The sequence below is a fragment of the Narcine bancroftii genome, chromosome 3 (genome assembly GCF_036971445.1).
Source record: "Narcine bancroftii isolate sNarBan1 chromosome 3, sNarBan1.hap1, whole genome shotgun sequence".
Taxonomy (NCBI): domain Eukaryota; kingdom Metazoa; phylum Chordata; class Chondrichthyes; order Torpediniformes; family Narcinidae; genus Narcine; species Narcine bancroftii.
The window spans coordinates 26,307,648-26,325,075 of record NC_091471.1 but is presented as its reverse complement, the minus strand read 5'-3'; the positions used below and the strand labels follow the sequence as shown (position 1 = coordinate 26,325,075).

Below are 17,428 nucleotides of genomic sequence, written 5' to 3'. Positions count from 1 at the left end.
GAGATATAGATCATATGGCAATTTGAGCAGATCATTAACAGATTGACAAGTGGGAGTTAATGCATTTTGTGAACTTCAACAGCGGAAGGACCTGCACTGTAAATGGTAAGGTGCTACGCGATGTTGATGAGCAGTGGGACTTTGGCATTGAAAAAAGAATCTCATGGTTGTATGTGATGTCATGTATGTACTCTGACAATAAATCGGAAATTGGAAATCTGAAGTCTACACACACACAGTAAGATGAGATGGTAAAGATGGCATTATGCATTCTTGCTGTCAAAGGTCAGGACAGGGAATACAAAACTGGCACGTTACTTTGAAATTTTACAAAACACTGGCGCGTATAGTGAGCAGATCCAGTCGCCAAATTATACGAGGATATGCAGTGCTGGAGAGAGTGAAGCAAAGGAAGCTGAGGGGTAACGTGGTAAAGGCACAATACATCAGACTATCATAGAGCAGACAGTCAATATCCTTCTCTCTTATGATAAGAAAACAAAAACAAAAGGTTAAGATGAGAGTGAAGCTTTAAAGATAATCTGAGGCACATTTTATTTTACAGATTATGGTTGATATCTGAAACTCGCTTGTGAAAATAGGTGGGTGGCATCAGATGCATTCACTGGAAATAGGAATGGAATTACGTGGACCTAATGTGTGCAAAATATCAGCAGGAGGCATTGTGGGCCCGTATGACTGAATCAGATGGCATTTTGTAGGAATTCTGTTGATTTAAGTTCACCAGAGCTGAGGAAATGCATTTTAAAAGTTTCAGATTATTTAATTTATTTCTGCATTTCCTACAGTGGTAGTTTGAATTTGTGCCTCTGGTTATTAGTCCTGGCCTCTGGATTACCTTTCTGGTATCAGAACTAGCATTGTCTAATTACCACTTGCATATTTGTTGTGAGATGTCCGCTGAAAGGGTTTCTTACCAAATGATTGCTTTTGAACAATTCTGGATGACAGTCATTTGTGTTTATATAACGTCATCTGTTTTAAGAAAAAGGAACTGTAATTACATCTATTAAATGCAATACCATGCCCTTCTAAGACATGCATCTGCTGAACTGTGAGCTGCTATTGACTTTAAAGAATAAATGTAAGTTATATGGCTCTATCAAAAGACTTTCTGTTTTAGATACAATACTTATATTTGCTAGCAATGTGCATCTGAACATCTGGCGTTACTAAGACTGGTTTATTGACGTGTGGTACAAAGGAAAAGGGGACACATATAGTACAGTACAAAGAACAGGTAATTACTACAGATGGTAAAGTCATATATTATATGAACAGCATAATCAAAAGGTCAAATTATGAAAGAATGACAAATAAGGCCTACTTGCAATTTGCGCAGGAAGCTAATAACTTGCCTATTTTCAGCTGGTTTCCATAATGATTTCATGTGTCTGTTACAGGCTTCTCCAAATCCTCAATCTTCAAAGTAATAGGTGTGTAACTACAATTTATCTTCTCCAGTCCTTGGTGAACCTTTCCCTTTCCTCCACACTAACACTGCTTTTCCTGCTCACTTCAGAGATTATGAATAGCCATGACAGTCTAATTCAAGGGAAGGCTTGTGTTTCTTGTATGCTTGAATGATATATCAATACTATAGCTAGATTTGTATAGAAAGAAAGTGAGGTGCAAGTATATTTGTTTTTAATCTGTGCCAACATTTCATGGGTCATTTTGCAGCTTTAAAAATACCCTTCACCATGGAATGATGCTAATTGGCTACTTCATAACATGGTAATAATTATCAGAGATTACCTTATTGAATTATCTCCCACTTATTTCTTTGCAAGTACAAAAAAATACAGGGAAAAATACTGAAAAATTGATTTCCTAAACCTGCATTCATTTGAATGAAAGGAATAACTCTAGGACGGCAGGGTTAGTGTAGCGGTTAGTGCAATGCTATTACACCACCAGCAACCGGGATTTAGGTTCAAATCCCACGCTGTCTGTATGGAATTTGAACTTTCTCCCCGCGCTGTGGTGGTTTCCTCCAGGTGCTCTGGATCCCTCCCATCATTCAAAGACATAGTGGGGTTTAGGTGAATTGGGCAGTACGGGCTCATGGGCTGAAAGGGCCTGTTACCATGCAGTATGTATGTCCAAAATGTCCATACTAAAAGACTTTCTATTTACTTTGTACATATATTCATTTATAGTCTGCACGTATGTCTAAAAACTACAAAGCTCTGGTGATAAACTATTAATTTTATTTTAACCTTTTATCAATAACACAAAGCAACATTTGACAAGCATTTAGTAGGTCAGGAAACATTTGTGGAGAAACAGGAGTTAATATTTTGGCTTTATCACCTATTGTTAAGAATGACAAAATCTATACTATTTACTCTGTTTCTCTCTCCATGGATAATGCATGACCTGAGTATTTCCAGAATTTTCTGTTTTATTTGTTATATCTTTGGTACTTTCCTTTTGAACATAATAAATTATACCATAATCCAGCAAAAAGCAAAATTCAGGTAACTACCTATTTCAATTATGTAAGGTTTATTCTGGTATATAACAATTGTTTAGTAGATTTAATTTCAAATACACAAAAGGATGAGGATTTCTATTAAATGAGGACCAGCAGAAAGAAAAGATGTGACCAATGATAAGCAGCATATAATGTTCATGCTAGGAGATGACTATTTCCACTGATGTTTCAAATTCTGCTCTTTGAAATTCAATCATTTTACAACAACCAAATCAGCCACCGTTAATGTGATGGTGGAAAGTGAGAGTTCACCATTAACTATAAATTGCACCACCCACACATATACTGTAAGTACAAGGCTAGGTCTGAGATTGCACATCCTGCAGTCAGTGACACACTTCTTGTCTCTTCACAGTTGATATAGCGATTAGCGCAACATAGGAACAGGAGTAGGCCAAAAATGGCCCATCGAGCCTGCTCCGCCATTCAATACGATCATGGCTGATCTAATTTATGACCTAACTCCACCTACCTGCCTTCTCCCCATATCCCCTAATTCCTCTATCATGTAAAAATTTATCTAACCGAATCTGGTCCAGTCCAGGGTTCGAGTGTTATGGATCTATGTTAATAGTAATATTTAGGTTAAGGTTAAGTTATTTTTCATAAAAATCTTAGTCAAGTAAATTATAGAGTTAAAATATTGTATATATATTCTTAGTAAGTTAGTTATGGGCTGGTACAGGGTGACACAGGTCACATCACATTTACAGAGAACTATTGTACTCAGAGAAGAGAGTTCATTCTTGAAGTCGCGGAGTCTTGAAAGACAGAGCTAATGGATCTGAAGTAGTTCTTAATTATTCAAGAATAATGGAGTGTTTGCTTTATTAAAAACTGAACTATCTAATTACTCAATAAGAACTGCTGAGGAAGCCATCTGTTTTTAAACAAAACCATTTAAACCTCTTGAACAGAGATGGATATGGAGTGGTTTTGGAAAAAGAACAGAATTTTGGTAGAAATAAAACAGATAGTCATGTAGTTTCCAAGAATTGGGACTGACCTCATTGATGATGTAACTGCCACATGATTTGGAGAAATATATGATTGAATTCAGACATTTTTGGATCAGTTCAGTTTGGAGAGTACAGAAGTCAAAACCCTGTGACTCACAGAGTTGGAACCTTGTGAAAGACAGGGTTGAATTACAGTTACCAGAATAGGCGCTGTTGTGTGTTATTCCTGGGAAAAGGGAAACGTAAAATAAGTGGGTTTTGAAATAAGGAGGACCACTTCACTGTCTCTTTGGACCCCTTGACTGGGTTTGTGAATTCATTGTGGAAAAAATAGCCATTTGCTGTCTCTTTGAAAAGAGGGAAGAATTTTTGTGTGGAAAACAGCTTTTAAAATCTTCAGCAAAAAGATCTGATCCTGGGAAGACAGGAATTGTATTCTCTGTTTCACAGGAGGTACATGGTCACTTCTATTTAAAGAATATCTCTCAAGACATTTCAACAAAAGAATTGTGAGAAAAAAGGCCTGAAGAAATGATGTTTAAAAGTGCTTTATGATTATTTCTCAACTTAGAATTTAAGACCTTCAAGCAAGTCTAAAATGATGCTGAAGTTTAAAAATTGACTTTTCAGGGTGGAACTTTAATTACACACACACATTAACATTTGCGCATAGTGGGGTTAAATTTAGAGTTAAGTTTAAGTGAGAATACCTTTCCACCATCTAAGTGGTACAAGGTAAGCAAGTTAGGCAGCAAAAGTGGAAGGCGAAATAGTTAATATTTCAGGTGTGGGCCTCTTCATCAGAACTTTTCCCAATTCTGATGGAAGGTCATCAGACTGAAACATTAGTGGTTTCTCTTTCTACAGGCTTGCTGTTGCAGCCGTTTCTCGTTTTTCTTTGGATTTCCGCCATCTGAAGTTTTCTGATAAGCATTGTGACGGAATACTCGCCACTTGCTTGAATGGGTGAAACTAAACAGGATACAGAACAAGGGTGCCAGATTGATTGGCATCCAATGCACCACCCTCCAGATCCACTTTTTCAAAATTTCTCCTGGATGGTATTACCATCTCTGACATGATCTCTCGAAAACCTGCTATGTTTGCCACAACAAAATCAGGGGGGTGAATGGAAAAAGCCTCCACTTGCACATTGTTCTCCAAGATAATCACCATCCAGACTTGGAAATGTATTACCATTTCATCATAAGGATAGATTACATTGCTTCAGGATAGCTGTTCCTATGTCCTTCTCAAGGGTATTTAGGGATGGGCATTTAATACTGGTTTTAAGAACCTGCTCTGCCATTTAATAAGATCGTGGCTGTGGACTCTACTCCACTTATCTGCCTTTCCCCCATTACCCTTAATTCCTCTGCTAAGACAAAAATCTGTCTAATGTGCCTTAAATATATTCAATGAGGCAGCCTCTACTCCTTCCTTGGGCAGAGAATTCTAAAGATTCACTACTCTATGGGAAAAGCTTCATCTCTGTCTCTCTTCCCATTAGAAGCAGCTTTTTTGCCTCTATTACATAATTTTTATGTTTCTATAAGATCCCCTTTCATTCTTCTGAATTCCAGTGTGAATATAGTCCCATCTGACACAATCTCTTCTCATAAATGTGATGATGTAATGGGGGGGGGTGGGGGCCTATTATAGTGACAGCTTGCTATTGGCTATGGCTGTAGAGATACTCCACCCTACTGGTATAACAGATGGAGATGCTTTCCCATTGGCCCGTTAGTGGTGGTTATAGTCTGTAATAAAAGCCCAGTATTAGTATAACACTTGTCTGGTCCATGTCTATGGCATATCAATTTTATTAACAGACTAGAACCACCGCTAACGGGCCAGTGGGAAAGCATCTCCATCTGTTATACTAGTAGGGTGGAGTATCTCTACAGCCATAGCCAATAGCCAATACACCCCCCCACCCCCCCATTACATAATCACAATAAATTAATCCCCTTGTTTTTGGAATTAACCTGCTTAACCGCCTCTGTACTGCCTCCAAAGCCAGTACATCCTTTCTGCAGTACTATGTACAGTTTCTGCAGAATGTTCCTGCTTTTAAATTTAATCTCTCTAGCAATATTCCATATCAACAATCTGTGATCTTAAATACCTGGAAGAAGGCACTATCATTTCAAATGTCCCTGTTCCTTCATTGTCGCTGGGTCAAAATCAAATAACTTGCTACCTGAAGGTCTGTGCGCATAGTTTTGCCACATTGACAGCAGTGATTTAAGAGAGTAATTCGTTCTACAATGGTGACTGGCAATGAACTTTGCTGGAAATCTCCCTACCTCAGGCAAAAATAAGAAGGAAGAAAGCCAATGATCTGTTGCCTGTCAGATGGCAGCGGGGAATTAGTCCACTGAACAGATAAGTAAACTAAATAATCAGTGCAGTTAGTTATTTACGGTAAGTGGTGAACTTTTTCCCCCCAGTTTAGCCATAAGCATACAATTGCTTTTTAGCTGCTGTTTGGTTCTCCGAGTTCCTCTTTTCCAATAGGACCAGCCATCTGTTAGGTGAGTAGCATCTTAAAGGTCAACAGATAGGAAAAAGAGCAAACACTGTGGCGTTCACTGAAATCCAACAGTTTGAAATCTGCTTTCTATTCAACCCTCTTTGATTACAACTTTGTTTCGATAGAACTAATGACTTAGCAATAATAATACTGCAGTGATAAAACTTTTGTACCTCACGCTGAAATAACACCACAAAAACAGCTAATGAACCAAATCGCTCCACTGTTAGCCTTGCCAATACAGCAGTTTGTCTCCAACTGGCAGAGAATGCTTGGGCCTTAGCAACAAAGGAACTGTTTCAATCATGAGCTTAAGAATTGCTGTTCAACTTCTCAGGTCCAGAAAAAGCCTCAATGGATGTGACAGTTTCATTCCTGTGGGCAGAATATTGTATTTGGAGGATTATAAAACTTTTTTCCCCCGTTTCTGCACGCACTTTTATTTCCTCCTTCTTTGACAGATCTTTCTCTCTATTTCTCTTTAAGGAGTCAGATTTGATTCAAATTCCCTTTCTCATTTATTTTTGTTTTGAATATTTTATTTAAAATTTTAAAACAACATTTCAATTAATAATGAATTATATGAAAATACATGTATATAAACCTAATCACTCCCTCCCTCCCAAGAACCCCTAGAATGAAAGAAGAAAAGATTATCAAATAGATATACAAATTCAAATCAACCACCATGAAACCGAGAACCATCACGATCTATTGAGATCTTAAATTTTCAAACCGACACTTTCTCATTTCTTGACTTGTAAGTAAAGGATTCGAATGTCACCCCCTTCATTTCCAAAGATCTCACATGTCAAAATCGCCCAACTTCCAGCAATATATGACAAAAAATATTGAATTACAGGGTGAGAGGAGAAAGAAAATTGCATAAATTTAAGCAAGGTCCCAGTTGCAAAAACAAAACTGTTGCAACATCTGTGCTGTCCTTTATACTTTGGAAACAACCTGCATCAACTCTGCTATTTCATGTTATTACCAATTTCAGTGTAGATTAATGCAAACCTCCTTTGAAGAAGACCGCAGAGTCCACCTCACTGACAAAAGACAAAGGAGGAAAAACCCAACACCCAACTCCAACCAACCAATTTTCCCTTGCAACCACTGCAACCGTGTCTGCCTGTCCCGCATCGGACTTGTCAGCCACCAACGAGCCTGCAGCTGACGTGGACATTACCCCTCCATAAATCTTCGTCCGTGAAACCAAGCCAAAGAAGAATGCAATTTTAAAATGATTGACACACCAGTTGGAAATAATTATAGATTTTTGTTTACATTTTTTTGTGTAATGTACAGGTCAGTGACAAGATTGGGATTTATTAGCCATTCATGATAGCTCTCGAAATGACTCAAGGAGTCAAACAGCATGGAAACAGTCTTTTGGTTCACAATAATCAGTTGTCACCCATCTGCACTAATTGCATCTCCCAGCTCTTGACCCATCCCTTCTATGTTTAAATGATTCAAGTGTTTTTCCAGAGATTTCTAAAATGCTGTCAGTGACCCAACTTCCAGGTAATCACCACTCTCTAGATGAAGCTCAGATCCCCTCTAAATCTCTTTTCCCCTTATCTTAAAATTATATCCTCTAGTTTTATCTACTTGTGATATGGGGAAATTTTCCTGCAGTTCACCCAGTCTAAACCTTTTATAATTCTCGATAATGTCCCTTCGTAACCTCCTTCTCCTCCAAGGAGAAAAGAACCATAGAACATTACAGCACAGTAAACAGGCCCTTCGGACCTTCTAGTCTATGCCGAACTATTCTGCCCAGTCCCACGGACCTGCAGCCAATCCATATCCTTCCATACCTATCCTATTTATGCCCCTGCCCGATTTTTTTTTTAATGCTAAAATTGAGCTCACATTCACCACTTCAGCTGGAAGCTCATTCTATATTTCCATCATGTGTGAAGAAATTCCCCCTAACGTTGCCCCTAAACTTCACCCTTTCACCCTTAACCAAAATACTCTGGTTTGTACCTCACCTAACCTCAGTGGAAAAAGCCAATTTGTATTTACTGTATCTATACCCATCATAATACACCTAACCTAGCCACTCCTTGTAACCGAACTGCTCCATTTAGGCAACATCATGGTGATTCTCCCCTGCCTCCCTTTTAACAGCAATACATCCTTGTTATGGTGTGGCACCCAAAACTGCATGCAATAATGTAGCTCAGGCTGAGTCAAGGTTTCATAAAGTTAAAGCATAACCTCCTTGCTTTGGACTTCAATGCTCAGGCTAATGAAGGCAAGAATCGAGCTACATTTTCTATTTGCATTGTCACGTTCAACAATCTCTGGACTTGTACTTGACAGTTCTTCTGGTCCTCAATAGTCCCTAGCACCTGAACATTCATGTTATGTGTTCTGGCCTCATTAGTACTTCCAAAATGTTTTTCCCTGCTATCCTTCTTGAAAAAGAGGTGCTTCATTTGCTGTCCATCAGTCAAGAGGATCCTTGCCTGTGGTCAGCGAAGAATTAAACATCTCACTTAAAACCTCAGCAATCTCTTTCCTTACCTCCTAATCAGCTTGGAATAGATCCTATCGTACTCTGGGGATTTATCTACAATTAAGGCATCAAGTGTCCCCCTGTCAACCAATGCCAGAGCGGCCTTTGACCGCATCAAATCAGACATCGCTGCTGCAACGCTGCACGCCATCGACGAGTCCATTCCGTTCCAAGTCGAAAGCAATGCGTCTGACTTTGCACTGGCAGACAGTTTGAACCAGGCCGGCTGGACGGTAGCCTTCTTCTCCAGAACCCTCCAGGGTCCTGAGAGCCGACACTCCTCTGTCGAGAAGGCGGCCCAGGCCATAGTCGAAGCAGGACGTCGTTGGAGACACTACCTCACTGGCAGGCACTTTACGCTGCTGACCGACCAATGCGCGGTCTCCTCCATGTTTAGCAATACCTAGCAAGGTAAGATCAAGAATGACAAAATCGCCAGGTGAAGAATCGAGCTCTCCACCTTTAATTATGACATACTGTATCGGCCAGGTAAACTCAACGACCCGCCAGATGCGTTCTCCAGGGGGACTTGCGCCAACATACAATTGGACAGGCTGCAGAAACTCCACGAGGAGTTCTGTCATCCAGGTGTCACTAGGTTCGCGCACTTTGTTAAAGCTCGCAACCTGCCCTACATTCGAGGAGATTTGCTCCATGACCCGAGCCTGCCCAGTGTGTGCTGAGTGCAAGACCCACTTCTTCCGTCTGGAGAACATCCACGTCATCAAAGCCACCCGCCCCTTTGAGCGTCTCAGCGTAGACTTCAAAGAGCCCCTACCGTCGACCAACCGTAACACCTACATCCTTACGGCCATCGACGAGTATTCCCGCTTCCTGTTCACTGTGCCCTGCTCAGACATGACTGCCTCCTCAGTTATAGAGGCCCTGCACAGCATCTTCACCATCTTCGGATACCCCAATTACATCCACAGTGACAAGGGGTCCTCGTTTATGAGTGCAGAGCTGCGGCAGTACCTTCTGGAGCGTGGTATTGCTTCAAACAGGACCACCAGCTATAACCCACGCGGTAATGAGCAAGTCAAAAGAGAGAATGCCACTGTCTGGAAAGCAGTTACGCTTGCCCTCTGGTCCAAAGGTCTCCCCACCTCTCGCTGGCAGGATGTGCTCACTAGTGCCTACACACCATCTGCTCCCTCCTATGCACCACGACCAATGCCACACCCCATGAAAGGATGTTCTCTTTCCCGAGGAAATCCGAGTCGGGTACGACCACACCGGCATGGCTCATGGTTCCTGGTCCAGTCCTTTTACGATGCCATGTCCGGTACTCTAAGAACGACCCCTTGGTTGACCGAGTGACTCTGCTCCATGCGAACCCGCATTATGCCTACGTTGAGTACCCGGACGGACGGGAGGACACAGTCTCAGTAAGGGACCTAGCCCAAGCTGGATCAGGCGCAGCAGTGCCTTTAACCCAACCTCCCCCTATTCCTTCTCCCCCAGGTCATGTGCTTGAACAGAGGGACCAGCACCACCCGACCAGCTCAGGCCAGACTGTCGACAGTTCCATTGGGGAATTGAACGAAGCAGTGGCCGCACCCTACGGGCCTGCCAGCGACACGACTCCGGCGACCCCAATCCCGGAGCCACGGCGGTCATGCCGGATGTTCAGGTCCCCTGATCGGTACAGCCCCTAACCTCCATCGATCCTGGGGTCGGTTCTCAAAGAAGGGGTGAATGTGATAGTACAGATTCTATCACCAATGTACATATGTACAGATGGTAGTGTAGGATGACTGTGATTGGCTGAGAGCGTAGCCACACCTACTGGCAGGTCTTAAAGGATTGCTCCTCACCAGACCAGGTCATTCTGGACTGGTCGACCTACTTGTGATATGCTCCAGTCTTTTAGTTAATAAAAGCCTTGGTTTGGATCAACAAGTCTTTGGTTCTTACGACGCGCTTGTGTATTGCATCAAGTACTTCCTCTTTATTTATGGAGACTAAATTCTAAAGTTATCAAGTACATTTTCTTCGTGGATACTTGAGAAAAGTTTACATATTTTTAGCTCCTTAGACAGATTAGCCCTGTTGTCCTTAATGGGCACTAATTTTTCCCCAGGATATTCATTTGCCCTTAATATACCAGTACCTATAGAACTATATCAGAGGGCAGGAAAGAGTCAGAACATTTCAGGGTCTGAAGATACAAACTTTAGACTATATGCTTATGCCATGTGCTAAGATTAAAGATAATTTGCTTCCACTGAAGAGTGAAAGACACCTATACATGAATGTTTTTGACTTCAGCAGCTGTAGTACATCAGCTAATACAAATAGAGCCATCTCTTGGCCCAAAGGCAAAGAGGTTTAAGAAAATTGGAGACCCGGGTCTGCCGCACAGACTTGGCACATGCACACATACACAGACACACATTGACCGAGCACACAATCTTCTCCACACTCTGTTCCTTGCTCCCTCTTCCCCTAGTTCACGCTTCCATCCAATTCCTCCATGAAGTCTCTCCACCAGTATCATTCTCCATATTTCCATTATCTCAGCTTCTTCCGAGTTTACTCGCCTCTTTCTCTGCCAGTGTGTGCTTCCTTTTCCTTGGTCCTCGGACTCTCACCCACTCTCCAGTTGCTTACCCCCTCCAAGAGCATGGCTGTTGGCTAACTCCTGCTGCTAGATCTCTTCAAGGCTGTTTCACGATTGCTGCCTGATGACATAAGGTGCAGGAGTAGGGAATCCAGCCATTCATAGAACAGCGCCACACAAGAACAGGTTCTTCAGCCCAACACATACATGCCGTGCATGATGTCAATCTAATTCCATCTGCCTGGAAATGTCTGCTCCCCTCTATTCTCTGCCTGTTCATGCATCTGTCTAAATGTCTCTTAAATGTTGTTATTGTATCTGCTCCCCTGGAAAAGTTCTCCATGCACTCTGTTTAAAAACATGCTTTGCATATTTTTAAACTATCCCCCTTCACCTTAAACCAGTGCCTCCAGTATTTGATATATTTAGCCTGGGGGGGGGGGGTGCAGAAAAACAATTTATATAATTTTGTATACGTCCATCAGCATCTGATACTCCCGAGAAAACAATTCAAGTTTGTCCAACCTCTCCTTCTAGCTAATTCACTCTTATCTAGGTATCATCCTGGTGAACCTCTGCTGTATATTCTCCAAAAACCTCCACATCATTGTGGTGTGGTAACCAGAAATGCACACAATATTCCAAATGTGTCCAAACCAAAGTTTTGATCAGCTATAACATGCCATCTTGAATATTCAATGCCCTGTCTGAAGGAGACAAGCATGTCCTATGCCTTCTTCATCACCTCATTAATTTACAATGCCACCTTTAGGCAGCTATGGACTTGCACCCCAAGTCCATATACTGTATATATGCACTGCTTGAGTTTCACCTCTGTAAATAACAGCATCTGTTATTTCTCCACCCAAATGTTCAAATGATCTATATCAGGGGAGGTCAAACTACATCCCCTGGGCCATCTGCAGTCCACTGCCCATTTTTTAATGGCCCAGAGCGAATTTTAAAAATAAAATGGCATGTGACCCATATTGACCCAGTACAATAAATTGCACTTCTGAGTTTCAACACTAGATGTCACTTCCATTTTAAACAACTACTAAACCGACCTTTGAGTACATCAATGAAGACATTTACCTCAGTTTAAAAAAATGTTTACCTCAGTTGATTAAACACGGTGGAACTGAAAAGACAGAAAATAACAAGGAAGTACCGAAAATTTCAGACCCAGTGGGAAAATGAATACTTTTTCCAAAGAAATCAAGGTGAAGTGTGTTTGTTTGATTTGTAAGGAACTTGTTGACTTTAATAGCCTATCAACAGATATACACTTTTCATCATAATCATTGAGGTGGATACTTGGACCATGAACTGAGAATTGTGCAGGTATATTGGAGACTGCCTTGATCTTTTCTCCTGTTCTTATTTTGCACCCAGTTTTTTATTTTGCACTGCTTTTTGAATGAGAGTTTAAAGAGTTTTATTGTATTCATTTAAATGAAATGTAAGAGCAGCAGATACAGAAATGCCTCTTGTAATATGTGAGCACATCAATAAACTACCGTAATGTCAAGAATTAAACTGGTTAGTAGTGTTGCATAGCTATTTTGATAGAAAATGAATTTTTAAAAGCACAAGGGTTTTCTGCTCTAAAACATTTTTTCTTGCAGTGTAACTGGTTGAAAACTGCCAGGCTTAATATTGCTGACTTGTGACTCCTTATATTTTCTATATGTGGGCATAACCAAAAACACCCTCAATCTATATTCTGCTATGTTCTTGGACAACCTTCCTCACTATCCATAACTCCACCAATTTTTGCCATCTGCAAATTTATGTATTAGCCCACCAACAGTTTCATCAAAATCATTTGTATTAAAAACAGAGATCCTAGCAGAATGCCATTGGTAACAGACCTCCAGTCAAAAAGGTAACCTCTCCACCACAATCTTCTATCATCTATGTCCAAGCCAGTTTTGGATCCAATCTATTATAGATCTCCTTTGTCTTAATCTTGTGGATCAGCTTTCCAGTATCCTAACAGATACTTCACTGAAGTCCTGGTAGAAAACCTACACTGCAATAGACTCATCAATCATCTCAAAAAACTCAATCAAACATATGAAATTGGGCTTCCCCAGCACAAAGCCACTCTGACTATTCCAAAAAAGTCTATGCTTTTACAAATGTAAATCCTGTCTTGAAAATTTTTGTTCAATGCAAGGTCTTGCATTATCTGTCCTCCTTAAACAAAAGAACAACATAGACTATTCTCCACTCTTCTGGCACCTTGCCTATGGCTAATGAAGGCATAAATATCTGTCAAGAAGCCAACAATCTACTCCCTTGCCTCATTTAATATCCTGGCATCAATCAGGCCCTGGGGACAATGTTTTTCAAGGATCTTAATATTGATATCCCCTTGAATAACAACATACCTCTCACTAATCTCTCCCTTCTCCTTGGTGAATATCGATGTGAAGTACTCATTAAGGACTTCACCCAATCCCTCTGGCTCCAGGCATAAATTCCCTCCTTTATTTTTCAATTGACACCCTTTCCCTAGGTCTTCTCTTGCTGCAAATAAAGAATAAAATGGCTTGGGGCTCTTCTAGATGTGATTTTTCAAAGCCATTTCATGGCACTTCTTATCCCTCCTGATTCCTTGTTTAAGTTTTTTCCTGATTCCTTTATATTCCTTTATAGGCCCTGTCCAATTCCTATGCTTTTTCTTTTTGGCTAAATATGCAACATCTGACATCATCCAAGATTCCAGAATCTTGCTATCCTTACCTTTCATCCTCACAGGCCTTTAAAAGACTTCTACCTCAGACATGGATTTGCTCCCAAACAGCTTCTCCTAATCTAATTTCCCGAGTTCCTCTTCAATTTATGTCCTTGGAGTCTCAGTCAATACTGGGGAAATTAAGATCACCTTGGAAGGTGACGATGATAATGAGTTTATTGTCATATATAAAAAATGGACACCAAATTTCTTACTCATTGCAGCTGAATAGGTATTTGTAAAAAGAACATTATATTAGTAAACTTTATTAGATTAAAAACATTCAATAAATGCATAAAACAGAAAATAAATATTCAGAAATCCTACTGCAAAAAAATAGTGCAGGCAGTCATTTTGCGTTGTTGAAGTTGTGCTTGATCAGTGTAACGGGGATGTGCAGGAGTCTGATACAATGCCTTCACATCTTTCATCGTCCAATATTGCACATAATAGTATAACACTATCAAAGTGATTGCACCTTCCTTTTTTCTGACTCTACCCACAGGGCCTCACTACTTGAGACCTCCCAGATGTCCTCCCTTAATGCAGCTCTGTAACATTGGAGTCTGAGGAGAGATCGGATAGAAGCTATCAAATTATGATAAGCATATATAGGGTAGACAGTTGGAATCAGTGTCTCCAGGTAGAAATGTAAAACACGAGAGGACTTTCAGATACTGTATACATTAATTTGGCATCATGTTTGGTGCCGATAGCATGGGCCAAAAGGTCTGTTTCTGTACTGTACTGCTCTTTGTTTTAATGTTTTAACTTCACCTCTTTTTCACCCTTCTCTATCACGCTCTAAATGCTAGGCTTGTGTTCTCTATAGTTTAGAAAAATGAGAAGTTATCTCATTGAAACCAACAAAGTTCTTGCAGAGAATGACAAGACGAATACAGGGAAGGCTGAGGAGTCTGAAACATCAAAATCCTGTAATGTTGAACTGCTAGTCCTGTCCTGCCAGTCAACCAAGATTCTGTTATGCCTACCACATCAGAATTCATGCTCTAAGCTAACCTGCCTCACTGGTTAAACTCATGGAATTAAAATTAATACACTTCAGACTGTCAGTTCACCTTGTTTATTCACCTGGCCATATTTATCAAGATTATAAGCTGATATTTTTTATCACGGCTCACATATTCTGTAATGTCATCATGCCTCCCACCACCCCCCCCACCCCGCACCCCAAAATCCTGAAATCTATCAATATCTATTTTGAATGAATGCAATTACTCTGCAGACTTTTCAGGTAGTAAATTCTAAAAAATTGCCATGCTCTGCTTGTAGAGTTTTCCTCATCTAAATCCAAAATGGCCTTCTGCCTAGTCTGAGACTGTGACCTCAAGTTTGAGACTCTTCAGCCATCCCTGAATTCACCTTGTCACACTCTGTAAGAACTTTCTTGGCTTCAATGAGATCACTTCTTATTTTACTAAACTACAGAGAACACAAGCCTGGACCATTCAATCTCTCCACATATAACACACCAGCAGTCCCAGAAATCAGTGTGATGAATCTTCCTTGCATTCCTTCATTGATAAAGTTATCATTTTGAAATGTAGCCCTTCATGCCCTATCTCAATATTCAGGTTTCAACCTTCAATAGTTGCAAGTATAATTAGCCTCAATGCAGAGAACTTAAAAGAATTTGGAGCAGAAATTTCCTGTATTTTGTAAATAATTTCATCCTTCTAACAAGGTTTGGAAATTCTTTTTGATCTGTTTTATATATTCCTTTTTCAATTCACATCCATCCCCATTACCAAATGTAAGCCTAAACCTTTTAATTATCTGCATATCTATCCCTTCAAAAGCAGAAATAAACCATCATGGATGCTTCAACAAGCTGTAGAAAATTAGTGGAAAGAAAAATGGAAACAAAGCTGTGTTTAGCACCTTGGCAAGCTGAGGATTTCCAACACTTGTGTTTTTCTTCTTCAATGTTGCTTTGCAGGCTTCATGGAAAATCTGAAATTATTATAATTTGCCCAAAGTTCTTGGGGACCCTCTTTAAAAATGCAGATGGCTTTGACAGTGTTGAAGACCCTGTATATGCCACGACTATCCACAATTACTGGACCTCTTAGCACACACCTTCTGTTCTTTCGGTCACAGTGCAAGATGGAGATTCCAATCCAAGAACACCTTGTGATTACAGGCTTCTGATGCTAGGAATTGACAGGCTGTATGTAAGGTGCTACCTAAGAAAAGATAGCAGCTTCATCGAGTCCATCATCATTGATGCTCTTGTTGCAATGCTGCTGTGGTATCTGGGTTGGTGGAGATAACAGAATGATTGGAGGTGATCATCAATGGTTATCAAGACCTAACATAGCACAAGTGATGTCGACATCCTTGCAATTTCTTGTTGGATTATGATTTAATCTGACAGATTCCAGTGCCCGTCTTGTCTCACTATTAGTGGCGATGTCAATGTCAAAGTGATCGAGATAGAGCGAAGTTTGGTCTGTTGTTGTTGGGTCTGTCCATGATGATCCTAACATTCCAGAATTAAAACTATACTGTGGAGTGGAGGCTACTGGTGTGTAATTGCTTTTAATGTGGGAGTTGAAAAATACCTAGACTTGACAGAGAGGCCTTGATTCAGTGTCAAGGACCAAGAAGACTGGAGACGAGACTTTGCTGCCGAGACAATTTGGTGTTCACCAAAGAAAACAATACAAAACTTTCAAAGCATGCAAGTACTATTAAAGTCATGTTAAATGGTTTTAGTAAAATGTACAATTCTAAACAGTTACTGATTTCTCAATTTGGATCATGCAGTTCTTTTCGAGTCTCTTTAAAATTAGGAAAGTAAAGGATTTAAAAACAGCAGAATGAAATCATGAATCAAATGCAAGAGGCTAATGAAACTGTAGAGGTGTGCAATTATCTTTAAAACACTATCTAGGGTAATACTTTTCCTTGCATTTTTGTATTTAAATTTAGGTGAACAAATAAAGAAAAATGTAACATGTTTTGATATTCTTAAAACATTTCACTAATAAAAATATAATGCTACATATTGGTTAGGCAGAAATGACAGAGAAAGGAGAATTAATGCTCAGGTCATTCTTTTTAATCAGCACTGCTCTGATGAATGGACACTAAGCTGATATTTTATCTTTCTTCCATCCTCTGTGGATTGTCTCTGAACAGCTATTTCCAGCATTTTTTTAAAAATTGATTTTATTTCTGATTTCCACCATTTGCAAAATTTTACATTTGTATTAAGTAATAGCCTGAATATGGTGGTGTGGTCTTTAAAGAACTCTCTGCCTACTTCAATATCCACTTTCAATAGAATCATAAAATGTTCTGCTTCGTATATTAATTCAGTGGGGGATGGAGGAATTTTACCAATTACTTAATTAGGACGAATTCTATCTGCTTGTAATGTGACCTCGAAATTCAAGTGCACCCAACAGATTATGCAAGGGAAGTCAATGAAGCAAGGCTTCAGGCACCATTGAATGGGTTGTGCACATTTCAGTAATGAAGCTGTGTCACCTGGTATCTCATCCAAGGCCAGGTTCAAGCACTAGGATAGCTATCAACCACTGATAG

General features: G+C 40.1%; 1 protein-coding gene across 16 annotated transcripts in view; it reads right to left on the bottom strand.

Moving 5' to 3' along the window:
- The window catches only part of LOC138757024 (zinc finger matrin-type protein 1-like), a 100,167-nt gene that overhangs the window by 37,238 nt on the left and 45,501 nt on the right, over positions 1 to 17,428 (bottom strand). For 6 of the 16 annotated variants that reach the window (XM_069923627.1, XM_069923629.1, XM_069923630.1 and 3 more), the window contains one exon: positions 939 to 996. The exons of 9 other annotated variants lie outside the window; for them this stretch is intronic. The gene's annotated coding sequence lies outside the window, so the exon portion shown is untranslated. Of the gene's footprint in view, positions 1 to 938; positions 997 to 6,189; positions 6,212 to 17,428 lie in introns of those variants that run through there. One more of the 16 variants, XM_069923633.1, reaches the window with a different exon arrangement.